This window comes from Lactuca virosa, chromosome 8 (assembly GCF_052849685.1).
Source record: "Lactuca virosa cultivar CGN04683 chromosome 8, Lactuca_virosa_CGN04683_v6, whole genome shotgun sequence".
Taxonomy (NCBI): domain Eukaryota; kingdom Viridiplantae; phylum Streptophyta; class Magnoliopsida; order Asterales; family Asteraceae; genus Lactuca; species Lactuca virosa.
The window spans coordinates 118,305,067-118,319,361 of NC_136433.1; positions in this window are offsets into that span (position 1 = coordinate 118,305,067).

Sequence of the window (14,295 nt, forward strand, 5' to 3'; positions counted from 1 at the left end):
ATCGCTATCTCCTTAAAATCTCTCTTAGTGAAAGCGTTTCCTCACATTCATTTTCATGAAGGAGAGAAACCTTATGACACTTAGATTTTATGGTGCATGTGTTCCTATGTTTGTGACAAATTCAACCTCTTATGGACAGAACTTGTTCATTCTTAATTTCTTGCCATCAAGGGTCCCACCATTGCTTCAAGTTATTTAGCAGCTCACCTATGCCAGTCAATGCACTTTCATTGATCAAGGTGTTTGCCCTTATGCATTCAGTTGAGAACTCGTAGAACTCATATGCATAATCACTCAACTAGATTGGCACAGAAATAAATTTTTTTCAACACGATAGGTTACAATCCTCAAGTCGTGTGCTAGTGTTTAATAGGTTTACTTCTTGATTTTGTTCTTGAACCTTTTCAAGATCTTTAGACTCCCACTGACCTCTTGACATATAAGATTCTCTTATCAAGAAACATTTCTTGACAAAACAAATATTCAAGAGTCAGTGTGTGTCTTTATCAAGACAAACCTACACACAATTTTGGTACTAGTTGGTCTTTATCTTATCCAAGACATCACAACTTACCAATTTCAAATGTGCAAGAGCAAGAAAACATTTTCCTACTTCACATTTGATGAGTGTGTTAAATTTCTTAAAATGATGTCACTCAAATCACAATTTTGGAGTACGACTCTAAAACTTGATTTTGGAACGAAGTACGATTCATCTTATTGACTTAACCCATTTTGACAATTCCCGACTCCTCTTCTTAGCCATACTAGTGCACTAAGACGTCCTTAGAGGATGAATTGTAATATGGTTCTTATAATCTTTAAGACGATCATAAAACACGATCCAAAAGTACTCTCCCTTCTTCTTAGATTGGAGAACCTTTTATCTTTCTGCCTTCATTGATTCTTCGTATTCGTTCTTCCATTCATTGAAGCTTTTCAATAATTCAGAATTACACTTAATCTTGTAAGCATAATCACGTTTACTAGACTTTTAGTAAATCATGACGAATAAACTCATCGTTCTTTGTGGTGGACTTGACCAGTGCACAACATTGTGTACCAGATCTCCTAGTCCTTCACTTGACTCACATACCTATGTGAACAAGGAATTAGTCTCAATTTCCTAAATACGAAGGTTCTCATTCATCACACAATACCAGTTGCATGATTCCAAGTTTATGTCCTATTGAAACTTGGGTGATGAGAAACTTTCCTCATTTGGTAAATTTCTGACATTACCACAAATAACGTAACTAAGAGTCAAATCCATTCACAATATTCCTAACAATAGAACCATTCAAACACCAATTTTCATAAAATCCATCGCAAGGAAACATAAATAAGATAAATCAAAATTTATTTTATTGCGGAAAAATATTGTCCTTACAATGCGATTACAAATGAAAACTATGTAAATATTACTTAGCAATCTATCCTAACTCTAAAGTAGTAGCTTAAATATCTGATCCTTGAATCATGCGATCGAAATCCATTTCTTCGCGATCAGACTCAGCTTGCTCCTTCCTTTAAGCTTCCTTTCCTTTCTTCGATCCTTCAAAACATCGAAATGTAATCTTATCACATCATGTATTAAGAATCTCCAAATAGGAACTTAATAGAGTTAGATCGTGGATTTTACCTGAAGTAGAGTCATACATCTTGACTCTCCCATCTCTTAGATCTCTCAGGTAGTCAGGGCAGCTTCGTAACCAATGCCCCTTCTTTTGGCAGTAGAAACACATGGATTCTTATGGAACGGTACACGGGACTATCTCAGACTCAGCCTTTCTCTTGCGTAGAGAAAACTTTTCTGGACTTCCAATGTTACCATTGCCCATAGAGGGTTGGGATATTGATTTACCAGACAAATTTGCTGACCCGTGCGCCAAATCATTTCTGATTCAACAGCAATAAGCAAATAAGTCAAATCAATAAGGGTCATGTCGTGGTCCATCATATAGTACTCTATAACGAACTTACCATATGATTCGGGAAATGATTGAAAAACCAAGTCAACAACCAACTTCCTTGAGACATCGACACCCAACATCCTTAACCTGTCAATGTGTGACATCATCTTTAAGATGTGTGCACACACAGACTTTCCATCTTTATGTCTTTTTGCCAATAGGGCTTGAGTGACTTTGAACTTTTCAAATTTTTGAACACGTGGGTCAGGGAGAATTATTGGAGGAGGTAGAGGAAATGAAGCATGATTTCCATTTCCACAATATGATCATGGAACATCATCTTCACGTGGAAAACTTTTTCCATCGGATTTAGGAAGACCATAGTTGTCAGACTTTGTCATCTATGAAACGGGAGAAAATTCAAGTTTAGTTGATTGAGTCCTTAATAAAACACCCAAATGAGATATTAAGGCTAGGACCCAACACAATATCCTACAAATTGGAAGAGGGATGCCGTAATCCAACTCGCAGAACATTTGAAGGTAGGTAAATGACGATTTACCAATTTCCACCATGAAAAACGAAAAGAAGGTTAAGTTTTAAATGAATTGAAATTCCTAGATCTTTTGAGATTCATTGAAATTTTCAATCTCATGTTTAATCTCGATTATGCCCTTCATTTGTGACTGGGATGCCGAGGATCACAAATAAGGTGTGAATAACCATGTGAATATACGTGGTGCCCTCAATGTTACAGTCACCTAATCGACGTGCCGGTTAACCACACACGCTCCATCGATCTATGATAAACATCGAGTCACCCTTCGCTACCAATGCCAAACCCAACTTAGTATGCCGGTTAACCACACACGCTCCACCAATTGTCTCGACAAGGGTACAAAGTGTAATTCCATGGAATTGCATCGATTTCACTTTTTCCTAAAGTAACTAAGATTGGGAATTTTGTAAAAAACATTTAGTTACTTTATTCATTATACTTTTAATGAGGAGAGGGTTTTCCCTATCCTACCCGTTCGGCTAACGACCCTCCACCAATCAAGGAAGCGGTGGGTGAGAGTGGACACCCATTAAACGACCATTTTATAGGCCATAACCTTATACCCCCCTTATAGATTGACTTCGTGAATGAGGCCTACTAACGGTAAGACTAGCAGTTTAAGTTATACATATATATAATATTAGACTTTTAATGTTATATATAGTATAAGGGTGTATTTTACACTTTTTAAAATACTAGGTGGTTTAATTTTATAAATTATACTTTTAATTAAATATAAACCATATGATTATGGATTTATTAGCTCTCTTTTAATTATACTATTAATTAACTTAATAAAACCATAAGGGTGTAATTTGAACTTTTTCAAAACTAGGGTTTTAGAATTTAAAATTTCAAAAATTAAACTTTTAATCAAAAATTTAAATTCCAAAACTTGAGGGCAAGTTTTGAAACATTTCAAAACATTAGGGTTTAGAATTTAAATGCTTCCAAATTAACCTTTTAATCAAAAAAATTAAATTCCAAAACTTGAGGACAAATTTTGAAACCTTTCAAAATATTAGGGTTTAACTATTTAAATTTCAAAACGAAAACTTTTAAAGTTCAAATTTAAACTATAAAACCTAAGGGGTGTAAATTGAATTTTTTTTTTAAATTTAGTAGGTCAAATATTTGACTAATAATAATCATATATTATCCATATTTAACCAAATCCATCAATTTTGATGAGGATAACCATTCCAAACTAAAAAATTCGGATTTTGGCAAGAAAAACGAGTTTTGGCAATTATCCTTAACAAAATCTGGCAGAAAAATCGAAAATCCCGGCACCAGAGCCCTGGACTCGTCGAGTCCACAATGGAACTCGTCGAGTAGGACCTACTCGTCGAGTCTGCCAGTCAGAAGCAAAAAAAAACTTCGATTTTCAAGCAAGCAATGAACAATTAAGCATCAAATACATCAAACAAACAGCCTAGGCTCTGATACCACTGATGGGTTTTGAGCACTACAACATTCCTATGGTGTACATGCAAACCCTAAAGCTTTGGATCTAGTTTGTCTAATGAACATCCAATAATCATCCAAATCCATAAACCCTAAATCTAGAATGTGATAATCAAATAACATATGAATTAGGGTTTAGATCTTACCTTGATTGTTATGTAGCAATAACAATCTCAATTCCTTCTTGTAATTAGCTTCTAAAAGCTTAGAGTCACAAATGTCACTCCTCTAATGGCTCACAAACACCAAGAGCAAGAGGATGAAGAAGGAGAAGAGGAGAGGCACTCAAAAACGTCTAGATAAGGAAACTCTTAGCCACGTTTTTGGTGCCCTAGGGGTGCTTAAATATTGAGGCTATTAGGGTTATCTAACAAGGAAACCCTAATTTGACTGCTTAGGCCCTAAGAAACCCATGGACTCCTCCTTTAGAGGCCTTGGACGATTTCTAATGAGTTTCCCCATAGAATTCGTCCACTCCTCTAATAAGGAGTCCAATAGCCCAATATTCAACTATCACACAATTGACAGTTCTAGTCCCTTAAGTTTAATTAATCTCTTTTAGCCACAAAATTAATTCTTAATTAATTATTGACTAATATTAATTAAGCAATATGATTTCTCATTTAATATATTATTCATATAATATATTAATAAATCATAATTAATCTTCTCTCTCCATAATTCATCCTATTAAGTTGCTTTGGTGAAGGCAACCCAAAAGGACCATGCACCATCGGGTCAAGTACATACCAAAATAGTTATGGACTTAGACACTAATCCAACAAAGAACTCTAACCAAAGTATAGATCTGCAACATATGATGCTATTAGGACTTGGGAGAGTCATAAAGTTGCCAACTTTATGAGTTCCTTCCTTCCAAACTTGCTCAAATCATGAATAACATGGGATAAAACTTAGATCTAGCCATACACAACAATAAAGGTGGAAGCTTTGACACTTACAAGGGTCCAAATAGAATATATGACGATGATGATGATGTTTACTTAAAAGCTTCACCAATAAAACACCTTCTTCGTCTTATTATTATTATTATTATTATTATTATTATTCTTCAAGCCAAGAAATGCTCCAAAAAGATCAATAATCAAGCAAGGAATGAAGGTTAGGGTTTTTCTGAGGTGAAAGGGTATTAGAGGCTTGAAATGAACCCTAGAAATGGCTTAGAGAGGCCTAAATACGAAGGAAACCCTAAAAGATCATGGGCTTGGGCCAGAACAACTGGCACGCCGTGGCAACACTTGGCCACGCCCTGGCGGTCCAAATAAACACACGATCCATCAAGCCATTTCCACGTCGTGGGCATCCTTGCACCACGTGGTGGCATAAAGTTTCCCCAAAAAACTTCATCTTTGGTCCTTGATAAAAGTAATCTTAACCAATATGGAACACTGGTGTTACAACTCTCACCCACTTAAATTAGATTTTGTCCACGAAATCACCCCTTACGACATCCTAGGCTCCGAAGGCTAGCTATTTGGAAAATCCTTCCAAAATCCCGATTCGTAATAAGAAGTCAACTTATACAGACGACTGCCTTCCAATACTACAATCAAAACCCTAACTTAGCGGATCTCCCATACAATGACGAATAATGAATCCTTGACCCACTAACTTTAACCATTGGAGAATAACCATCACTACTCTGCCCGAAATTCGGAAACCTAAAACCTTGTCCGACTTCCCGACAGAATAAACCATCCTAAAACACAGTCAATATAACTCCACTTCACAATCTGAACCAAACGAAACCTTTCTGACCCTGAATTATCTCGCTGACAACTAGAAAACAGAATTCCTGACCATCCATTCTACTGAATCCTTCACTTGAAAACAAGGCAACTCCCGGTACAAGTCTCAATCATTGGTGCCTTACCAATGTTTCAGTCCCATCTTGTTGTCCAATAATCACATTTTCCGATCTAATCAAGATCTACATGTCCTTGTACTTACCTACCAATTAACCAAAATATCGAATTTCCAACTGATTACTGAATCTAATAGCCTCCCACATTCCCGCAACACGAGCCTTTGACCAAGAGTCTTCCTGAAAAAGCTATCCTAGCATGAATGCCAATATGGCTCCAACAACCTTCTAGTTCCAACCAAGGACACATAGCCAACCACCACATGAATGTATGATAGTCCACTTCGCTCTAGGTGAATGCTACCAGCCCGGCTGTAGTCTTACATCACGACCGACCCAAATCGACCTACATCCTTCCTCGATCCCCTGAATGTTGTGGTCCTTCCATAATCTCACAACCCATCCTACAATGTTCTAATCCTACCTTGAGAAAACTACAAGCCAAATCATAGATTCACAACACCTTCACAACTACTCATTGACCAGGTGAATGCTACAGATTACCCCGCAGTCTTACAACACTACTACCACTACCTACTAACCTAGTGAATACTACGGCCACCCCGCAGTCTTACAACACTTCTACCACTGCCCTCCAACCTAGTGAATGTTACAGCCACCCCATAGTCTTACAACACCTCTACCACTGCCTGCCAACCTAGTGAATGCTATGGCTACCCCACAGTCTTACAACACTTCTACCACTGTCTGCCAACCTAGTGAATGCTACGGCCACCCTGCAGTCTTACAACACATCCACAATAGACTATCAACCTAGTGAATGCTATGGCTACCCCATAGTCTTACAACACTTCCACAACAACCATAGACCCAACCAATGGCCTTGTCATCCATCTACCATACCATAATCATATATAAGTCGAAACCTTATCCGATTATACCTCAATCAGAAACAAACCGAAACTTCAATATTTTGAATTCCAAACAGGCGTTCGGGTCGTGCTTCGAACCTCAAGGCCTTCATCAGACAAGAACAAGCAGAGAGGTCCTAACACAACCCTCAACACGAGACTAGTCACAACCCAATATGCGCCACTTCTGACGCTTCATGTCCCCGGACGAGATAACCTGTAACATCCCAAAATTAAAGACCAAAAATATCATTTTTAATATAAGAAAACACTTAATAACTTTGTCCCAAACATTGAAAATATTTCATTGAAAATAAAGATCAGAGTCTAATCCCAAAGATCACGTAATGCAGAATAATATGGGTGAATGCGATGTGATCGTCCCGATCTCCTTATCTGAAAACTGAAGGTACCTGAAACCAAAATTGTAAACCGTAAGCACGAAGCTTAGTGAGTTCCCCAAATACCACATACCATACATATCATCTGGGCCATTCATGCCATACATATTGTGAGCCATACATATCAATCATATATCAAATAAGGTGCTATGTGCTGCACATAGTCTTGCTGTTATGCCACGGGCCACCATGTGGTCTTTCTTGCCAAGCCGGGGGCCACCCCCTGGGTCTTACAAACAAGTGCCAAGAGCCGCCTCCTGGTCTTCCATGCAAGTATCACAAAGACAACTAGCATATATACTACTCTACTTAGCTAATGAGCATACAGTGTGCTAGGAGCCACCTCCTGTTCTTTCATGCATATTGCCTAGGGCTAACACCCGAGTCTTCCTTTCATACATCATAGCATACTGTGTTCTAGGAGCCACCCCCTGTTCATTCATACATAGTGCCTAGGGCTAACCCCCGGGTCTTCCTACCATACATAAACTAAATCGGCTGGCATTGTGGCCGTAGACCCATACAAACAGTGAGGAGACTCACCTCACAAGCTGACTGCTGAATCCCGCGAATAAACCCCTTTCTGCTAGCTGGGAGATCCCCGAACTGCTGATCTCTCGACTCCCCGAGCTACCGATCATCATACAACTTAGATAAGTCTGAGATTCTTATAACTTAACCATAATTCCTCACTGGGGTAGAAGATCATTCCACCCCTCACATACTCTTGTCCAAAAGTCTTCAAAAGTCAAACTAGGTTAATCTTGGTCAAGGTCAAAGTCAACGGTCCGAGTTGACTCAACTCGTCGAGTCACCCCCTGACTCGCGGAGTTCCCATGCTACTCGTAGTCGCGAAACCACGAACCAAATCGTCGAGTCCCTTCACAGACTCGTCGAGTTTCTTCTGTACATAATCGGGACAATACCAACTTAACTCGTTGAGTCCTTCCCTGGACTCGGTGAGTTCTTCAGTCTGCTAAGCCTCCCTTAACGGATTAAGCCACTATACTTCAGATCTGAGCCCCAACTTCGAATACACTCTGGAGATGACCTTAGAAGGGTAAAGTTTCCAACTTTACCCGTTAATACCCTCACTTAATGGATTTCACTCAAACCCTAACTCTTTAAGACATAAATCTTTGTCCAAAATCCTTATTACTCAGATCCAAAACAGGAGAATCAAGATCTAGGCCCTAGTCACCCAATAAGCACGTAAAGTCTCAAACTTTACTTCCATGCATGGCCCTTTGGGTCTTAAAAGGCCATAACAACATCCTGAGGGTTTGCATGCGACTCCAATGGCATAAAGTTTGCACCTTTATGCCTTCACAACCCTCAAAAACTTCAGATCTGAAAGTATAATCAACTTGGGACATCCATGACCCATAAATAAAGCTCCTTGGTCAAAAACCCCATAAAAGTGACCACAAGAAGATCTAAGAAACTGTATAGAAAGTTAGAAGTCTGATTACCAAAAAGTGATGAAAATGGAACGAAATCCCGGATCTACAACCTTCTCCTTGAACCTTCAAGCTCCTTCCTCTTCTTTTAGTCTTCAAGAACACACAAATCACCCAAGGATGGCTCACACACTCACAAGATGCTCTAGAGTTTCGTGGATGAGGGTTTAGGATCTGGAGGTTGAGAATGAGGCTGATGGGAGGAGAATAAGATGCTTAAATAGGGTACATAAGCCCGAATTTAGGGTTTCCCAAGCCCAGACCAACTCGCCGAGTTGGTCCTCCAACTCGTCGAGTAGGTCACTTAACCCGCGACCCAAAATCCGCTCCTACTCGTCGAGTCATCCCACCAACCCGCGACCCGAAATTTATCCCTGCAACGGTTAGACTCAAACGAGAGTTGTGCAACAGAGTCAAACCCATTACTCTGAGATTATGTAATCCTGCTGTGAACGACTTTGCATCTCCCGGTCAACTAGCTGCTCCACACCAGAGTTCTCTTATCACTACCTGTCTGAAGATCCTGCTGTCTCTTATCCGCTTTCCGTATGAACCGAGACCACCCTGGTCCCCCACTGATATGTTATTATCTGGAATACCGGACTCTCAGCGGTTACTGAACTAAAGAACACTTTCTCAGTCGCTCCCAACAACTTCTGAAGAAATTTCGGCTATCGAAAACTACTCTATCTACTTTGCCACTCATGGCTCCATTATTCCTGTTGATCCTCCCGATCACACCGTCTGACTACTCGTTGTCACCGAACCTACTACAAAAGGTGAATGCTACCGGAACCGTTGTAGCCTTACATCACTCGTGGTCTTCAACGACATACCACTTCCCGAATCCAATCATACGGTGGCCTACTCACATCCGCGTGGGCTGTCCTGCCCTGGTCTAACCCATATGAAGAACTCCACAAGTGAACCACACATCTGATACATTCTTACTGTCAATTAGGGACCGGAGAATGCTACGTGCCACCTCGCAGTCCTACGCTCCCATACTAACTGACCACTAAGGAATGCTACGCGCCACCCCGCAGTCTTACTATATCAATATACGAATGATACGGGCCACCCCGCAGTCTTATAACGTTCCTACTCTATCTGCCAACTAGTGAATTCTACGGGCCACCCCATAGTCTTACAACACTCCTATACTATCTGCTAATTAATGCTACGGGGCACCCTGTAGTCTTGCCACACTTCTCATGCTATCTGGCCACTGATGAATGCTACGACTATCCTGCAGTCTTACAACACTTTCCATGCCGACTGGCTACTAGTGAACATTACGGCTATCCCGTAGTCTTATATCACTTTCCGTACTAACTCAACCGCCGACCATGGTCTTTCGCTGACCACTAATCCGAACACACACATAATCGAGCATTTAAGCACGGTCTAATATCCCAAGCTGAACTCATGTTCTGACTGACATCCCCATCCTGATTTCTTAAGACCTACGATCAATCATCACGAGAACACGACCTCAATGTTGGCAAGTTTTCTGAACTTCCAACTTACATTATCCTCACTCCACACAACCGCTTGGGCCACTTTTCTTTCTAATCTGGATGCGAAACTTATCCCAGTTTCAAAACTGCTCATGCTTCTATATACATGATTGTTTCTCCCCACTTAGATTCGACTAAGTCTTCATGGCACGCGAGTGTTGGAGGATTCCCATTCTTCCTTCCTTAAACGATAGACACACTGACTACTAATGCTTAATCTGGCTAGTGATCCATTACTAGCCCACTCTTAAGATCGCACAATTACTGGAGACTAGATGAACACTTTCTGAAATCCCAATACTAATGACCCCAAAAGCTTAACCTGATGTCCCACTCAACCTTAAAGTCCAATCATCCGATGCCCTGAGCAACTTCTTTAGCGATAGACCGCTTCTCTTGATGTTTCCAAAAGCTGACCCTAGCACAAAGACTGAACCTCACCGAATCCTGACATTGGTGAATAACCGCCCTGCTGAACCCTGACCGCAGATCATCACGTAATGCTCCGGAACCGGCCTCGACCGTAACCAAAATAATACTAAACACTTCCGATCCAGCATCAAGGGAATATCTCACACTAACTACTAATAATTCTCGGTATGCAATTGGCATATGACATTTCTTGAAAATATAATACAAATACAAGCAGAGGGATAACCCATAGCTATATTACTCTCAACCAATGCGTGGAAAATAAAATCTCTTAGTACAGATAGAAATGAACCGAGTAAAAGATACATACCTGCCACATGGTCTGCTAGAATCCTGATCCCCCTCGTCTATCACTGCAAGGCCCTATCCTCTCGCCCATCAGTAATCCTCAAAGTAACTGGAACAGACGCATTCCCTGCTTCTCCCCTCATTGTCGGTCAATCGGCCTTCTTGTGGCCCACCTGATCACAGTGAAAACACAATGGGTTAGCCCCCTGAGGGAAATCCCTGCTGACGTGACCATCACTGCCACACTTGTAGCAGCCTACACCCCTGGAACAACAAACTCCCTTGTGCAGTTTCCTGCATGTGCTGCACTGACTCCGGTCCTAATGAACTATGACATGCTGGTCAGAAGTCCTTAGTCTCATCCTGGGACCCTCCAAAATGTGCACCTGATCTGACTTCCTTATCTCAATGTGCTCCAAATCAATCTCTCGCTCTCGGGATCTAGAGATCATATCATTCAGGGTCTCGCACCCTGAAATACTCACAAACTTCCTGATGTCATCCCGCAGCATGTCGTGATACCTCACTTTCTTCATCTCCTCGTCTGCTACATACTGTGGTACCAATAGCGCCCTCTCCTGAAACTTGGTAGTGATTTCTGCCACAGTCTCCGTAGTTTGGCGGAGATCCAAAAACTCTCGTGCCAACTGATGTACCTGGATCGCTGGTGCAAACTCAGCTCAAAATCTGGTTGAGAAGTCATCCCATGACATAGCATCGACCGCATCATCACCCAACTCACTACCGACCTCTTCCCACCAATCACGTGCTCGATCCTTCAACAGGAAGGAAGCATATCTGACCTTCTCCTCCTCGGGGCAAAAACTCATCCTGAATGCGTTAGCCATATTTGCTAACCACCTCCTACTAATAATGTGATCCCTCTCCCCATGAAACGCAGGAGCTCCACAAACATGAAAATCCCGGAAAGTCAGTGTGCGAGCTCCAATGATAGCCATCACCTCCGTACGAAATGCGCCGAAGCGCTCATCCACTATCTCGGAAACACAGTGAGAGATCTCTGATGAAATGAACTCTTGAAACTGCTCGCAAATCGGCTCAGCATCTGCACCTGAGCCAGAACCCGAACCTGGACCATCTCCCTGAGAGCTCATCTCCAACTGAAATACGACATTCCAAGAGTCAAAACATAACCAAGAGTCCTTTCCCCATAAGCTTCTTATATTCTCCAAGACTTTCACCGATTCGAGTATGGATCCTGTGCTTTCAGTAGTACGGGCCCAATACTACCTTCCACACTTATCCATACTTTCCTCAGCAATCATCCCGAATCCTCTAAGTCACTTTCTCAATAAAAGCACCAAAGCTCACTACACCGCACAACTAGGCTCACTGAAGCATATCCTAGGATTTCTTAAGTTCCCGAACCCACCCATTCCTCAGCTGCTGAAAGACTCTTCGTAATTCCAGTTAACCACTACATGAATACCATCATATGTGACGAGGCTTGGATAATCCTTCGAGTAAAGGAATCGTCCCTACAACGGTTAGACTCAAACGAGAGCTGCGCAATAGGGTCAAATCCAACACTCTGAGATTATTCAACCCTGGTCACATGTGACTTAACGTATTCATCTAGTAGCTAACTCCCATCACTCAAAGTCCCACAAAGCACAAAGCAAGCAACATTCAGACAAACAGAAAATCTAACCAAACAAGCCATTCTATCCTCTTATCAGGAATCTATACGAGCATGTAATTCAAAGGCTCACACAATCAGGCATAACCTAAACAGGCCATCCTATCACTGGATGATCAGTTCTAGCATGCAAATCTACAAGCTCATATAAGCATACAAGGCATCTCCCCTAGATCCTTAGCTCTTATCTAGCATGCGAATCACATAATCATATCATATCACATAACAAACATGTATTAGTATTTTGGGAACCACTTACTTGAGCTCGGTCGATTGCACGCATCACCCCTTTCTCTCCTTTTAAAACCCTTTTTATGAAAATATGATTCTCTTTTGAAAACTTTCTTACCAAGTCCTTAGTTTGAGTTCGGACACACCCGAAAGTATGCCCGAATCCCTCAAACCAAGGCTCTGATACCAACTTGTAACATCCCAAAATTCAAGACCAACAATTTCATTTTTAATATAAGAAAACACTTAATAACTTTGTCCCAAACATTGAAAATATTTCATTGAAAATAAATATCAGAGTCTAATCCCAAAGATCACGTAATACGGAATAATATGGGTGAATGCGATGCGATCGTCCCGAGCTCATTATCTGAAAACTGAAGGTACCTGAAACCACAACTGTAAACCGTAAGCACGAAGCTTAGTGAGTTCCCCAAATACCACATAACATACAAATCATCTGGGCCATTCATACCATACATACTATGAGCCATACATATCAATCATATATCAAATAAGGTGCTATGTGCCGCACATAGTCTTGCTGTTATGCCACGGGCCGCCACGTGGTCTTTCTTGCCAAGCCGGGGGCCACCCCCTGGGTCTTACAGACAAGTTCCAAGAGTCATCTCCTGGTCTTCCATGCAAGTATCACAAATACGACTAGCATACATACTACTCTACTTAGCTAATGAGCATACAGTGTGCCAGGAGCCACCTCCTGTTCTTTCATGCATATTTCCTAGGGCTAACCCCTGGGTCTTCCTATCATACATAATAGCATGCTGTGTGCCAGGAGCCACCCCTTGGTCTTTCATACATAGTGCCTAGGGCTAACCCCCGAGTCTTCCTACCATACATAAACTAAATGGGCTGGCATTGTGGCCGTAGACCCATACAAACAGTGAGGAGACTCACCTCACAAGCTGACTGCTGAATCCCGTGAATAAACCCCTTGCTACTAGCTGGGAGATCCTCGAACTGCTGATCTCTCGACTCCCCGAGCTACCAATCATCATACAACTTAGATAAGTCCGAGATTCTTATAACTTAACCATAAGTCCTCATTGGGGTAGAAGATCATTCCACCCCTCACATACTCTTGTCCAGAAGTCTTCAAAAGTCAAACTAGGTCAACCTTGGTCAAGGTCAAATTTAACGGTCAAAGTCAACGCTCCAAGTTGACTCAACTCGTCGAGTCACCCCCTGACTAGCCGAGTTCCCATGCTACTCGTAGTCGCAAAACCACGAACCAACTCGTCGAGTCCCTTCACAGACTCGTCGAGTTTCTTCTGTACATAATCGGGACAATACCAACTTAACTCGTCGAGTCCTTCCCTGGACTCGGCGAGTTCTTCAATCTGCTAAGCCTTCCTTAATGGATTAAGCCACTATACTTCAGATCTAAGCCCCAAACTTCGAATACACTCTAGAAATGACCTTAGAAGGGTAAAGTTTCCAACTTTACCCGTTAATACCCTCACTTAATGGATTTCACTCAAACCCTAACTCTTTAAGACATAAATCTTTGTCCAAAATCCTTATTACTCCGATCCAAAACAGGAGAATCAAGATCTAGGACCTAGTCACCCAATAAGCACGTAAAG